Below are 14803 nucleotides of genomic sequence, written 5' to 3' on the forward strand. Positions count from 1 at the left end.
GGAGTATATTGGTGCTGTCAGGAGCAGACATGTCTCACTGCCATGAAAAGTCTAAGTTACTAAAACATTTTAAATGCCATATTCTGTAGGTCTTTGACGTGCTTGAATAAGATTACCTATCTATCTGAAACATATCTTTGTATACCTAGAAAAACCTGACTAACGCAACTATAAATTTGACTATTATTTTTTGAGACAGGGTTTCCCTGTAGCTTTGGAGCCTGTCCTGCAAACTAGCTCTTGTAGACCAGACTGGCCTTGAACTCCAGAGATCCACCTGCTTCTGCCTACCGAGTGCTGGGATTAAAGGCATACACCACCACTGCCCAGCTCTCCCATAATTTCTATATCACATACCTCTTTCTTCTTTTAGAAAGAGATTGACTATGACCAATAACAATTTGTAACCAACTTCCCCAAATGAAAACAAACATTTATAGCCAATATTTGGGGAAATTTGGTGTAGTTCTCTAGACTACTTCCTGCTGATTGGCGGTCACTGGTGATCTTTGAGGAATCCTGAGAAAATCAAAATAATTGTTAAGTCTTGGCTGAAGTATTCCATGAGGCTGGATCATCTCAGTCAGTAGTCTTGAAGCTGTTTTGGATGTTGGATCATCTGGATCTTTTTATTGGTGTCTGGTCCCCTTGTTCTGAAAATATATAAACTTTTAAAGGTAACATGCATATCTGTATTAATACAAATATAAACTGTGTGTCGTACACAAGTCAGCAAAAGATGATATTTTGCTATGTGTTTGAGCAGGTGAAATAGAAGTCATGTGTATTGTCGTTACTTTAGGTTTATTTTCCCATGTCTGTTGTCAGGATTTCAGGGGATCCTCCTTGATCAAACCTGATTTTCCTGAACCCAGAATGAATCCATAGCCTCTCATTTCCTTTGGAAACAAAAACACAACCTCTCCCCCAAAGTGACATACCTTTTGACTTAAATTTTGAAGTCAAGATATTTTAAAAATACATAGATTGGTTTAATTTAGTAACATTCTCAATCAAATGTCTCTCAGCAGTTATCATTCTTCCATTAGCAATCAAAAACTCCAAAGACAACACAATAAAATATAGAATCTAGACTATGTGTTTTCCATCTTTGTGTGGCTTATCATAGTTTTCTTCATTACTCCATTTCCTCTTTAAGGACTTTATTTTATTATTTTTAAATTTTTTTTTAATCTGTGATTGTTTCTACCCTTTTGCTTCTCTCTTCCAAGCCTATGAGCATTTTTTCAAACGCATTGCAACCTGTTTAGAGGCATTTTTTTTGTCTGAATTTATCCTTACTGCTTATCTCTAATCCTTTTTCTCTGTTGGAGCAAAAACCCTAAATCCACCATACAATGAGAGGCTGGGAGACGGCTCTCTGTACTGTGGTCTTGTGAGACTGCAGGAGTCCACAATGCTGTAACTCAAGCCTGCATGCCATGACGGGGGATACGTCTCTGTACTACAGCCCACATGAAAGATAAGAACTATGAAGCTGATCTTGGTTCCATTTTGTGTTTCTAGAATCCTTTTGTTTGTTTGTTTGTTTGTTTTTTGAGACAGGGTTTCTCTGTGCACCCAGCTGTCCTGGAACTAGCTCTTGTAGACCAGGCTGGCCTCAAACTCACAGAGATCCACCTGCCTCTGCCTCCCAAGTGCTTGGATTAAAGGTGTGCGCCACCACCGCCCGGCTTTCTAGAACCCTTTTTAAATGCTTTCTCAGGTTTTATGTGGATTGGGTACCATATGTAAACAGAGGCAGAGCTCTTCTATCCTGATTGCCTGGCCCCAAATAAACTCACAAAAGCTTATATTAATTACAAAATATTCAGCCTGTAGTTCAGGCCTATTACTAAGCAGTTCTTACATTTAAATTAACCCACTTCTATTAATCTATGTATTGCCATGTGGCTCGTGGCTCTACCTGTCCTCTAGCATCTTCCTTCCCAGTGGTTGGTTCGTCTCTCTCTCACTCTGCCCTTCTTCCTCTCTGTATTTTCAGTTTGGCTTTCCCCATCTAGCCTTATTTTGCCTTGCTATAGGCCAAATCATCTCTACTATCAACCAATGAGAATAATACATATTCACAGCATACAAAAGGATATTCCACCGCAAATGACAGGCCAAAATACTCAGGTATTTAGGCATCTGGACTTTGTGCTTTGCTGTCATGCCCAACAACCTTGCATACAATTTCAATGAAGTTTAGGTCTGGTGGTTACATGCCTGTAGTCACAACCACTGGGGAGATCAAGGCAGAAAGGTCACTTTATTTTCATTGAATTTTTTTAACCTTTATTTGTATTTTATGTGTATGGGTGTTCTGCCTATGTCTGTCTGTACACAGCGTGCATACAGTGCCTGTAGAGTCCAGAAGTGGGCATCAGATCCCCTGGGACTGGAATTACAGTTGTGAGCTGCCTGTCATGTTAGCTCTGACTGGGAACAGAACATGGGTTCTCTGGAAGAACAACCAGGACTCTTAACCACTGAGCCCCTCTCCAGCCCCAGGAGGTCACATTAGCCTATTAGTTTAAAATAAGTCTGAATAATATAGCAAGATTCTTTGCTTTTTTGTTTTGTTTTGGTCTGGATTTTCAAGACAGGATTTCTCTGTGTAATTCTGGCTATCCTGGAACTCATTCTATAGACCAGGCAGGGATTAAAGTCATGCACTGCCTGAATGATTCTTGCTAAGAATCTACTTGAGAAACCAACTGTGGTATTTCATAACCGTAATTCCAACACTGGGGAGGCTAATGCAGGAAAGCTAATTTCAGTTCAGGGCTTGCCTGGACTGTAAAGTGAGTTCCTGGCCAGCTTTAGTTACAGAGATACTGCACTCCTCCGCTCCCCCTCCCCCAAAAAAACCACACAAAAAGTCTATCTTGTAACAATAAAAGGTGACAATTATTTACTTTGTGCCATGTTCTACTCCCTATATAATAAATACATAATAATTTTGGTCATCTGGTTTTGGGTTTTTTTTGTTGTTGTTGTTTTGTTTTGTTTTTCAAGACAGGGTTTCTCTGTGTAGCCTTGGCTGTCCTGGAACTTACTCTGTAGACCAGGCTAATCTTGAACTCACAGAGATCTGCCTGCCTCTCCCTCCTCAGTGTTGGGATTAAAGGTGCATGCCACCACCGCCTGGGTGGGTTTTTGTTTCTTGACACAGGGTCTTACTACATAATCGTAGTGGCTCTCAACTTGCTATGTAGAATAATTTGGCCTTGAACCTGCAGGAATCCTTTGGCCTCTGTCCACACTATATGAAATTCGTTCAGCTCTGTGGGTGGTATTCCTATATGGTTATGTAGCGGACAGTGGAGCACCTGTGATGTAGGGAGAGCAGGTGACATGTGATTTTTTTTTTTTTTTTTTTTTTTTTTTTTGGTTTTTCGAGACAGGGTTTCTCTGTGGTTTTGGAGCCTGTCCTGGAACTAGCTCTGTAGACCAGGCTGGTCTCGAACTCACAGAGATCCGCCTGCCTCTGCCTCCCGAGTGCTGGGATTAAAGGCGTGCGCCACCACCGCCTGGCGTGACATGTGATCTTGAAGGGAGATCAGGAGGCACATGAATGTGAAGGGCTGGATTTCAAATTCAGGCTGAATCCAGGGCTGGCCCAAGTGAAGTCTCCTATTTATGGAAAAGGATGCTCCAGTGTGTGTGTGTGTGTGTGTGTGTGTGTGTGTGTGTGTGTGTGTAGAATTGAGAGAGGTGAATGGTAGATCCAAGCAAGAATAACCATTAATAGGGTCTGGAGAGATGGCTCAGCAGTTAAGAGCATGTATTGCTTTTCCAGATGACCTGGGTTCAGTTTCCACCATGCGTGTAAAATAAATAAAAGGACAAATAGGCAAATCCAGCTACTCTGGAGGCTGAGGTAGGAGTATCAAAAGGTCAAAGTCAAGGGCTGGGATTGTAGTTCAGCTGGTAGAACCCTGAATTCAAACCCTAATACCATATACGTAGGCAGGATGGCACAAGCCTACAATCCCCACACTCAGAGGACAGGGGCAGGAAGAACAGGACTTCAAGGTCATCTTTGAATATATCAAGTTTAATAAGAACCTGAACTCTATGAGACCCTGAATCCAAGAATGAATGTCATGGGAAAGGGAGGAAAGGAAGGAAAGAAAGTAACTGGGGATAAAACTCAGTGATGGGAGCACTTTCCTAGCATATACTAGGTCCTGGGTTCAATTCTCAGTACTAAAATAAATAAATGAATGAGTAGACACAACAATGAGATATCACTGAATAATTATTTGGTCAAGATCCCAAGCAGTAAGACTAGGTAGGAAGGGTGTGGAAGAGCCGGAACTCCCCTTCTTCGCTGGTAAAGATGAAAACTAATTTAGTCACTTTTCAAGAAACAAAATGAAGTGTCACTGTGTGAAACACAGTCACTTGCCTCTGTAATTATGCAAATGAGTTTTAAATTTATGTACACATAAAAACATGCACATGGATGTGTATAACAGCTTTATTCATAACTGCCAAAACTAGGAAGTAATCAAGATGTTAATTTTTGAAAATGTATTCATGGGGGGCTGGGGAGTGAGTGGGTGATGGTGTGGATAGGTGTGTGTGTGTGTGTGTGTGTGTGTAATATATACATATGCATGTGTGAGCAGATATGTAGGACAGGTATGGAGGCCAGAAGAGGACAGTGGTGTCCTGATCTATCTTATCACTCTCCACCTTATTCCTTTAGAGACAGGGTCCCTTACTGAACCTGGAGCTAGTCCAGCCACCAGCAAAGCCCAGTGATTCTCTTGTCTCCCTTCCCCCTAGCCCTGGATTTGCAGACACATGTGATCACTTCTGGCTTTTTATATGTGTGCTTGGATAAAAATTCAGGTCTCAGAGGAACAGTGGTGACACACGCCTTTAATCCCAACACTCGGGAGGCAGAGGTGGATGGATCTCTGTGAGTTCGAGGCCAGCCTGGTCTACAAAGCAAGTTCCAGGCCAGTCAGGACTACATAGAGATACTGTCTTGAAAAACAAAAACAAAAAACCCAAAACAACAACTAAAACAACAAAAAAGCCTCAGGTCAGTCCTCATGTTTGCTTAGCAAAGTTCTGACCTGGCAAGCCATCTTTTTCGCCCCCCAAAATGTTCTTTCCTAGGAGAATGGACAAACTGTGGTACAGCTACTCAGTGAAACATTGAATGCTAAGGAGAAATGTGCTGAGTCAAGCAGTGGTGGTACATGCCTTTAATCCCAGCACTCGGGAGGCAGAGGCAGGTGGATCTCTGTGAGTTCAAGACCAGCCTGGTCTACAGAGCGAGTTCCAGGATAAGCTCCAAAGCTACAGAGAAGCCCTGTCTGGAAAAAGAGAGAGAGAGAGAGAGAGAGAGAGAGAGAGAGAGAGAGAGAGAGAGAGAGAGAGAGAGAGAGGCTGGACGTGGTGGCACTCAGCTTTAACCCCAGCACTTAGAAGACAAAGGCAGGTGGATCTATTAAATTCCAGGCCAGCCTGGTCTACATAGCGAGTAACAGCCCAGCCAGGGCAACACAATGAGACAGTATTTTTAAAAATTCTGATAAAGGCACAGAGAGAAAATTTAATGGCTAGTAAGTGGAAAGAAACCAATCTAAAAAAGTTGTGTGCCATATAAGTCTAACTATACTGCAAAAGTAAAACCATTAACAAGAAAAAATGAGACTAATGTTTAGGTTGGGGAGGGCAGAAGAGAGACTTTTAGGTAGAAGAGAGACAGGGATGGTGGTGTCCTTCAGACAGCCCAAGTCCTGCTTGCTGTTTGTGTAGCCAGCCTGTATACTGTAAAACTCTGCCCCAGCTTCATCCCTAAAGCCTCAATGTTCTTAACTGATTGACAACCACCAGCTCACTGCAGGACCTTGAGCATCTCAAAAAGGAGACAGATTTGAGGTAACTGAGAAACTACTGCTGCATCCTGCAGGCTGCTGGTTGAATGCCCCTTTGTGGCTAACTGTCCTTGAAGCTACAGCTAGGTTATTGCCAGTGTATCAGAAACTAAGACACCAGGGCACTCCCCCATCTACCATAGATATGTACTAGCAAAGGCCTGCATTCTCCTCTAGTGAGTTCTTCTAGGGTATCATGAGAAGACATAGAAGAAAGATCTCATACCCGATTTTGGGAGGGAAAAGGTTCATCTTACACCAGCCACGAATAAGACACCCACCTTATAAATATTCATAAAAGCTGCTTTAAATAAGACGCCCACCTTATAAATATTCATAAAACCTCCTTTAAAATCCCAAACATGGAAGCCATTGTGCTGCTGTTCTCCTGTCTTGGGACTACAATCTGTTTTCACCTCTCTTTGGTGTTTATGTATTGATTTGCTAAATAAACTTCTTCTTAAGCCAGGGCTGTGGTGGCACACACATTTAACCACAACACTTGGAAGGCAGAGGCAGGCAAATCTGTAAGTTTGGGACCAGCCTGGTCTACAAAGAGAGTTCCAGGACAGCCAGGGTTACACAGAGAAACCGGTCTCAAAAATGAAATAAATTAAAAATAAACTTCCACTTAAACTAGCTCTCAGCTGAGTTCAGTTCTTCAAGAAGACAAGAATCGGGTTAGGGAGATGACTCAGTTGGTAAAATGTGTGTCATTAGAGTGTGAGAACCTGAGTGTGACCCAGTAGCACACGCCTATAGGAGCGCATGCCTGCAGTAGCACATGCCTGTAGGAGCACATGCCTGTAGTAGCACATGCCTGCAGGAGCACAAGCCTGTAGGAGCACATGCCTGCAGTAGCACATGCCTGCAGTAGCACATGCCTGCAGTAGCACAAGCCTGCAGTAGCACATGCCTGTAGGAGCGCATGCCTGCAGTAGCACATGCCTGCAGGAGCACAAGCCTGCAGTAGCACATGCCGGCAGGAGCACACGCCTGTAGGAGCGCATGCCTGCAGTAGCACATGCCTGTAGGAGCACATACCTGCAGGAGCGCATGCCTGCAGGAGTGCATGCCTGTAGACCCAGTACTGGAGAGATAGAAACCCTGTTTCGAAAAAACCAAAAATAAATAAAAAAATAAATAAAAAATAATATTAATGATAATAATAATAATTTTGCAAAGAAAATCCCAATATAATAAAAGCAAAACAACAAAAACCTATAAGATGCACCACCCATCAGGCAGTGGTGGCGCACGCCTTTAATCTCAGCACTTGGGAGGCAGAAGTAGGCGAATCTCTGTGAGTTTGGGGCCAGCCTGATCTATAAAGCGAATTCCAGAACTGCCAGGGCCTGTCTCAAAAAACCAAAAAGAAAAGATAGAAAAAGGAAGCACCCTCCAATTGTAGACAGGCTTGGTGACTATATTCATTAGGGTTCTCTAGAGAAAAGAACCAGGCTGTGTATGGTGGTGCGTACCTGTAATCCTAGCACTTGGGAGACTGAGACCGGAGGATCAGGGGTTCATCCTCTGTTACATACTGAATCAGAGGCTAGGCTGGGTTATGTGAAGCTGTGTTTCAAGATGGGGAAGCATGGAGAGATGGCTTAATGAGTGAAACCAAGCATGAGGCCCTGAGCTGGGAAAATCAACCCTGAAAAACTTGGGTGGGGCTGCGCAGTGCCTGCATCTCCAGCACTGTGTAAGGCTGAAACAAGAGGATTGCTGGGGCTTGCTGGCCACCAACCTAGCTCTAGGCTCAATGAGAGAACTCATTTCAAGGCAATAAGGTCAAGAATGATAGAGAAGGACTCCCAGTGTCCTCTCTGGCCTCCTAGCAGGTGTGTATTCATACACACGTGCCCATACACTACATGGCAGCCCTCACATATCCACACATACATTTAAGGAGGGAGGGGAGAACCAGTGGGGAACATGCAGCCAGATTTATGAAAGATTGGCTCATGAGTTTATGGAGGTCATGCACCACCTGTTATCTGTAAACTAGACACTGGGAGAGTTGGAGGTGTAGTTCCAGGTCACGAATGAAAGTTGGAGAACCAGGAACACCCGTATCCGAGGGCAGGCAGAAAAAACATTGCAACTTGAGTAGACAGGGCAAACACACCTTCCTCTGCCTTTCTGCTCTCTTAACCAATAGCAAGAAGTCCACACACCATGACAAGGCAAATCGTCTTTCTCAATCAGCTGACTTAAATGCTAATCCATTTGGAAACACCTGGATCAGCAAGAGTAAAGTTTCTAGATTAGTGAGTAAAGGTGCCTGCTACCAAGTCTGACAACCTGATTTCAGTCTCCAGGATTTACATGTGGACGGAAATACACCACTCTCATTTGGAAACACCCTTCTAGGCACACATTTTTTTTAAAATATTTATTTATTTGTTATGTATACAATATTTTGTCTGTGTGTATGTCTGCAGGCCAGAAGAGGGCACCAGTCCTCATTACAGATGGTTGTGAGCCACCATGTGGTTGCTGGGAATTGAACTCAGGACCTTTGGAAGAGCAGGCAATGCTCTTAACCACTGAACCATCTCTCCAGCCCTAGGTACACATTTTTATTGGCTGTTTGGGAATTCCTTAGTGTGCTCAAGTTGACATAATAAGATAAGTCATCAGAGACCAGCAGGATGGCTCAGCAGGTAAAATGCTTTCTGTGCAAGTTTAATGACCTGAGTTCAATGCACTGGGACCCAAGGAAAAGCTAGGCATGCACCTGTAGTCCCAGCACTCTTATGGTGGGCGGTGGTGGCGCATGCCTTTAATCCCAACACTCAGATGCAGGTAGATCTCTGTGAGATGGAGGCCAGTCTGGTCCTCTGAGCTAGGACGGCCAAAACTACACAGAAAAACACTGTCTCAAACAAAACAAAACAAAACAATAACAACAAAAACCTACTACCACCACCACCAAAACCCTATAGTGAAATGAGAGGTGGAGATGAGACAGCAGAAGAGTTGCCTGGAGTACACAGCCCAGTGACAGAGACAAGAAAAGCTCTGCCTTAAAACACAGAGGAAAGGGAGAATTGATTTCTGAAGCCATCCCCAAACATGCATGGTGTGTAGTCAGGAGTCGCTGCTGCTCCGAGACACCGTTCACACCGTTCACACTGCTTTCTCCCACGATATTGGGCAGAGTAGTTCCTGTTAGGGACTGTCACCACTCTGCTGAGAACAAAGCACACTCAGTCCCCGCTGGTTATTGGCATCTCTGCAGGCTGGAACTACCACAACAATGCTTCTTTTCTCAGGGGCTCTGGGGCTCTTCCTCTGCTCCATCAAGAGCCTTCTGGGCGTGGGAGTCTGTAGCAGGATAGAAAAAAGAATCTCCTTTACTCTTCTAAGCAATGAGCGGCAGGGATCCTCCTACCTTGGTGCTTCTCCACAGTGCCGGGACAGCAGGTGCCTCTCCACAGCACCAGGATGGCAGATGCTTCCACCAGGTTCTGCTTTTACAGCAATCAAAGGGATATGAACTCAGGGTCTCACGCACTTTACAGCCAGAGCTGCCTTCCCAGCCCAACCTTGAACTTCTAATAGTTCTTCTCTCGAATGCTTGGAGAGCGGTTGCGTGCCACCACGCGCTTCTTGGTTTGTTGTTGTTTTTTTTTTGGTTTTTTTTTTTTTTGGTTTTTCGAGACAGGGTTTCTCTGTGGCTTTGGAGCCTGTCCTGGAACTAGCTCTTGTAGACCAGGCTGGTCTCGAACTCACAGAGATCCGCCTACCTCTGCCTCCCAAGTGCTGGGATTAAAGGCGTGCGCCACCACCGCCCGGCTTTGTTTTGTTTGTTTTTTGAGAAAGGGCTTCTCTGTAGCTCTGGGGCAAGTCTGGGAACTAGCTCTTGTAGATCAGGCTGGCCTCAAACTCACGGAGATCTGCCTGCCTCTGCCTCCTTGTTGTTTGTTTTGTTTGGGGGAGAAAGCATTTCTCTGTGCAGCTCTGACTGTCCTGGAACTCACTACTGTAGTTCAGGCTGGCCTTGATTTCAGAGATCTGCTTGCCTCTGCCTCCCGAGTGCTGGGATTAAAGTGGGATTAAAGGTGGGTGTGTGCCACCACTCAGGACTTGTTCGCCTTTAATCCCAATACTTGGGAGGCAAAGGCAGGCAGATCTCTGTGAGTTCGAGACTAGCCTGATCTACAAGAGCTAGTTCCAGGACAGGCTTGATAGCTACAGTGAAACCCTGACTGGAAAAACAAAAACAAACAAACAAACAAAAAATGATTCTCCTTTCCCAGGACTGTAGAGATGGCTCAGTGGTTCCAAGAGCACTGGCTGCTCTTCCAGAGGACCTGGGTTCAATTCCCAGCACTTACATGGCTGCTAACAACTGTCTGTAACTCCAGTTCTGGGAGATCCAACACCAATGCACATAAAAATACATTTTTACAGCACTCGGGAGCCAGAGGCAGGTAGATTTCTATGAGTTTAAGGCCAGCCTGATCTACAAGAGCTAGTTCCAGGACAGCTAGAGCTGTTACACAGAGGAAATCCTGTCTCAAAAAAAAAAGTACATTTTAAAAATACAAAAAATATTCCCCTTTCCCTCTATTTTTGATACACCGTGTATAGCCATGTTGCCCTGTCTTTTGTGGAAACCCACTTCATTCCACCAGTTTCCTAGTGTGCCTTGAGGCTAGGGGGGTAAGTCACACTAGCTCATTCTAGTTCTTTCCCCAATTCATACTTCCAACCCTGCTCAGGAAGAGGTCTGACAGGTGGCTTTGAACACCTGGATGTGTAACTGTGTCTCTGCAGCTGCGAGACATCAGCCTTGAGAGCATAGAAATCCCACTCTTCCCCTCCAGGTTAACCAGACACTAGGAAAACACACAGCCTTGGAAAACAGTTCCCTGAGACTGCCCCCAAGACAGGAAGATGGTAGCAGCCCCTGAGGTCTATCGGTAAGGGACAGACAAGAAAGAAAAGCCAAGGCTACGGCTAGTGAAGTAGCTGCACTGCTCATAACCATGAGGGGTTCTTCCCAGACTGCACGGCAGGAGCACTGGTCTCCCAGGCAAAAGGACTGTCAGTCAGCACAAGACACCCCAAGAACAAGTTCTCAGCACAGCCGACATTTGTTTGCTTCAGAGGGACAAAGAACAGGGAACAAGGGACAAAGAAGACAGGAGGAGGGAGAACAAGAAAGGAACAAGGGGAGGGGAAGGGATATTTGCGTCAAAGGGACAAAGGACCGCCTCTGGATAGAGGCAGGTGCAGCCACAGGCAAATGGCAGTTTATAAAGGTAAAAGGGGAAACCCTGTGTTAGGATGAGTTGGTTATGACTGGGCATGTTAACTAGAACCGCAAAGAGGGAGATAGCTGTACTTTGATAGCTAGACCTCAGTAGTCAGCCTTAGGAGAAATGGATAAATAAGGAATGGACCTTGATGTTAGCTTTAGGAATGTAATCAAATGGTTTAGCAAAGTAGAGGGAATGCGGGAGAAGGGTAAGAGGCAAAATCTGTTGGTGCCATGTTTGCTGTGCCCGGGACTGCTAGAGCCCTTCCTTCACCAGGAATAATGGAATCGGTGCATGTCCCATTAAGCCGCTGAAGATGGTGCACTGGGGTGAACCTAGGAGCTCTTGTTCAGGAAAATGCTGAGTAATAATGGAAAAAGAGCCAGGCAGCACTGTCCCATGCCTTTAATCCCAACACACAGCAGGCAGAGGAAGTTGGATATTTTGTGTGTTCGAGGTCAGCCTGGTCTACAGAGTGAGTTTCAGGATGGCCAAGGCTACACACAGAAAAACCCTGCCTTGAAAAACCAGAAAAAAAGAATGGAAAAAGAGGAGAGGAATGGGAGGGTACGGCACAGGAGGAAAAATTAACACTGAGATGTTGAATATGGAAACCTATTTTATAAGACACACACACACTTGGAATTACCTTTTACAGGGGATTATGCTCCTTCCAGAAGCCACAAGCTGCCAAGTGAAAAGCCCGGTGCTAGTTAAAGAGTAGCACACCTCCCTCAGGGCCGGGCGGTGGTGGCGCATGCCTTTAATCCCAGCACTCGGGAGGCAGAGGCAGGCGGATCTCTGTGAGTTCGAGACCAGCCTGGTCTACAAGAGCTAGTTCCAGGACAGGCTCCAAAACCACAGAGAAACCCTGTCTCGAAAAACCAAAAAAAAAAAAAAAAAAAGTAGCACACCTCAAGTTGTTGGTCAGAGGTATCCTCGAGACCCCCCAAACAATACTAGCCATTGCCATTGCTCTTGGTTGCCCACCAGAACTTGATGGTAAAACACTATTGTCGGAGACAACATGTACATTGGTTACAGGATGTGGAGCAATCAAGTTGCTGCTACCCAGGAAGCCTCATTCCTGTTGACTAGCTTTCGTAACGGTAGAAGATGATACATAGGCTACTGGGGTGGAGGTGGGGGTGTCAGTGGTTTTACCTAGCAGTAACCAATTGCTTTCTGTTTGGATTTAAGGCCCACTCCATAGGAATAAACAATGGCTGGTGCTGTAAATCTGGTCAAGAACCCATAGCTGGGGAGCTCATAGGCCCCTGGTGTGAGCTTACTATTATTCTGCTAAATGAACACAGTATCAAACTGCCCTCTAAATTCAAATCTCTCTCCTTACAGATTAGTGCTGCTCTCAGGCTTCCTTAGAGAAGTTTTTATGTATGGACAGTGGTTTAACACAGAACCCACAAGGGCTCAAAATGCAGAGAACAGGTGTCAGTGGAGTACTGAGCCACACACAGATGAACATCTATCACACACACACACACACACACACACACACACACACACGAACAAACAGAGCTCAGGAACCATCCTGGTAGAAAGAGTAGAACAAATTTAAGAGTCAGAAGTTGGAGAGAATGCAAGAAAAGTGTCTTTGAACATGACAGTCCTGTGAACTCATGAACTCACAGCAATTGTGGTTGCCTGCACGAAATCAAGGCAGCCAACATTCCAGCACGAAGCAGGAAGGTGTTCATGAGCTTCCACTCCTAACAGAGGAGCCACCGAGAGCTGATGGGTTCTGGAGGAGGGGGAGTCAACTGACCTTCACCTTTAAGGGTGAAGTCCCTGGCAGGTCAACCCTGCTTCAGTGAATAGTCCCACATTCAGGAGTAAATGGGCAGTCAAAATTGAACTCAATGATATTTTGTTTTGTGTTTTGATTTTTCCAGACAGGGTTTCTCTGTGTAAAGTCCTTGGCTATTCTAGAACTCTCTTTGTAGACCAGGCTGGCCTTAAACTCACAGAGATCTGCCTGACTCTGCCTCCTGAGTGCTGGGATTAAAGATGTGCACCACCACTCCCTGGTCCAACGAGTTATTAAAAGAAGAAAGTCAGGCGGTGGTGGTGTACACCTTTAATCCCAGCACTTGGGAGGCAGAGACAGGAGGCTCTTTGAGTTTGAAGTCAGCCTGGCCTTCAGAGAAAGTTACAGGCCACCCAGAGCTACAGGGAAAAACCCTGTCTTGAAAAACCAAAAATAGCCGGGTGGTGGTGGCGCACGCCTTTAATCCCAGCACTTGGGAGACAGAGGCAGGCAGATCTCTGTGAGTTCGAGACCAGCCTGGTCTACACGAGCTAGTTCCAGGACAGGCTCCAAAGAACCACAGAGAAACCCTGTCTCAAAAAAGCAAAACAAAACAAAACAAAACAAAACAAAAAACCCAAAAATAAACCAGGCAGTGGTTTAACACTAAGGTGTTTTTCCAAAGTGGCTGCACCATTTTATATTCCCAAATGAAATGCATAAGGGTCTAAACATCTCCATATCTTTATTCACACTTATTATTTATTTATTTACTTTGGTTTTTTGAGACAGGGTTTCTCTGTGGCTTTGGGGCCTGTCCTGGAACTAGCTCTTGTAGACCAGACTGGCCCTGAACTCACAGAGATCCGCCTGCCTCTGCCTCCCAAGTGCTGGGATTAAAGGCGTGCGCCACCACCACCCGGCCACACTTATTATTTGCCCTTTTTGGTCATCTTCGTGAGATGCCTTACTGCACAATACTTTTGATTTGTACTTTTTGTGTATTTGTTTTCAGTCAGGGCTTCCTAAAGCCCAGACTGGCTTCAAAGTCCATAAGCAGCTGAAGACGGCTTTGCGTTTCCAATCCTCCTATCTCCACCTCCCGGTGCTGAGATTACAGGCACTCTTCACCAGGCCTGCAACGTTTTCTCTTATTTTGTAGATTCTCTTTTTTTCACATTAAAAGAGGCCTGAAGAGGGCATTGGCCCACTGGAGTTTGATGGCTGGAGTTGCCTGATATAGGTGCTGGGAACTGAACTCAGGCTTAGACTCCCAACTCCCCTTTTAAAATTGAGATAAGGGGGGCTGGAGAGATGGCTCAGAGGTTAAGAGCATTGCCTGCTCTTCCAAAGGTCCTGAGTTTAATTTCCAGCAACCACATGGTGGCTCACAACCATCTGTAATGGGGTCTGGTGCCCTCTTCTGGCCTGAAGGCATACACGCAGACAGAATATTGTATACATAATAAATAAATATTTAAAAAAAATAAAATTGAGATAGGGTATTTCTTTTTCTTTTTTTTCCTCCAAAATTTATTCATTAAAAAATTGTGACAGGCAATGGTGGCACATGCCTTTAGCCCCAGCACTTGGGAGGCAGAGGCAGGTGGATCTCAGAGTTTGAGCACTGGCTAATCTTCCAGAGACCCAGGTTCAATTCCCAGCACAAATAGGGAGGTTTACAATCATCTGTAACTATTAACTACAGTTCCAGGAACTGACAACTCTTCTGGCCTCTGTGGGCACTAAGCACAATCATGGTGTACAGTCACACATGCAGGCAAAATACCCATACACACTAAGAGGGTTTTGCTCCACCCCCACAATAAGTTTTTTTTTTTTTTTTGAGACAGGGTTTC

The sequence above is a fragment of the Chionomys nivalis genome, chromosome 4 (genome assembly GCF_950005125.1).
Source record: "Chionomys nivalis chromosome 4, mChiNiv1.1, whole genome shotgun sequence".
NCBI classification, from domain to species: domain Eukaryota; kingdom Metazoa; phylum Chordata; class Mammalia; order Rodentia; family Cricetidae; genus Chionomys; species Chionomys nivalis.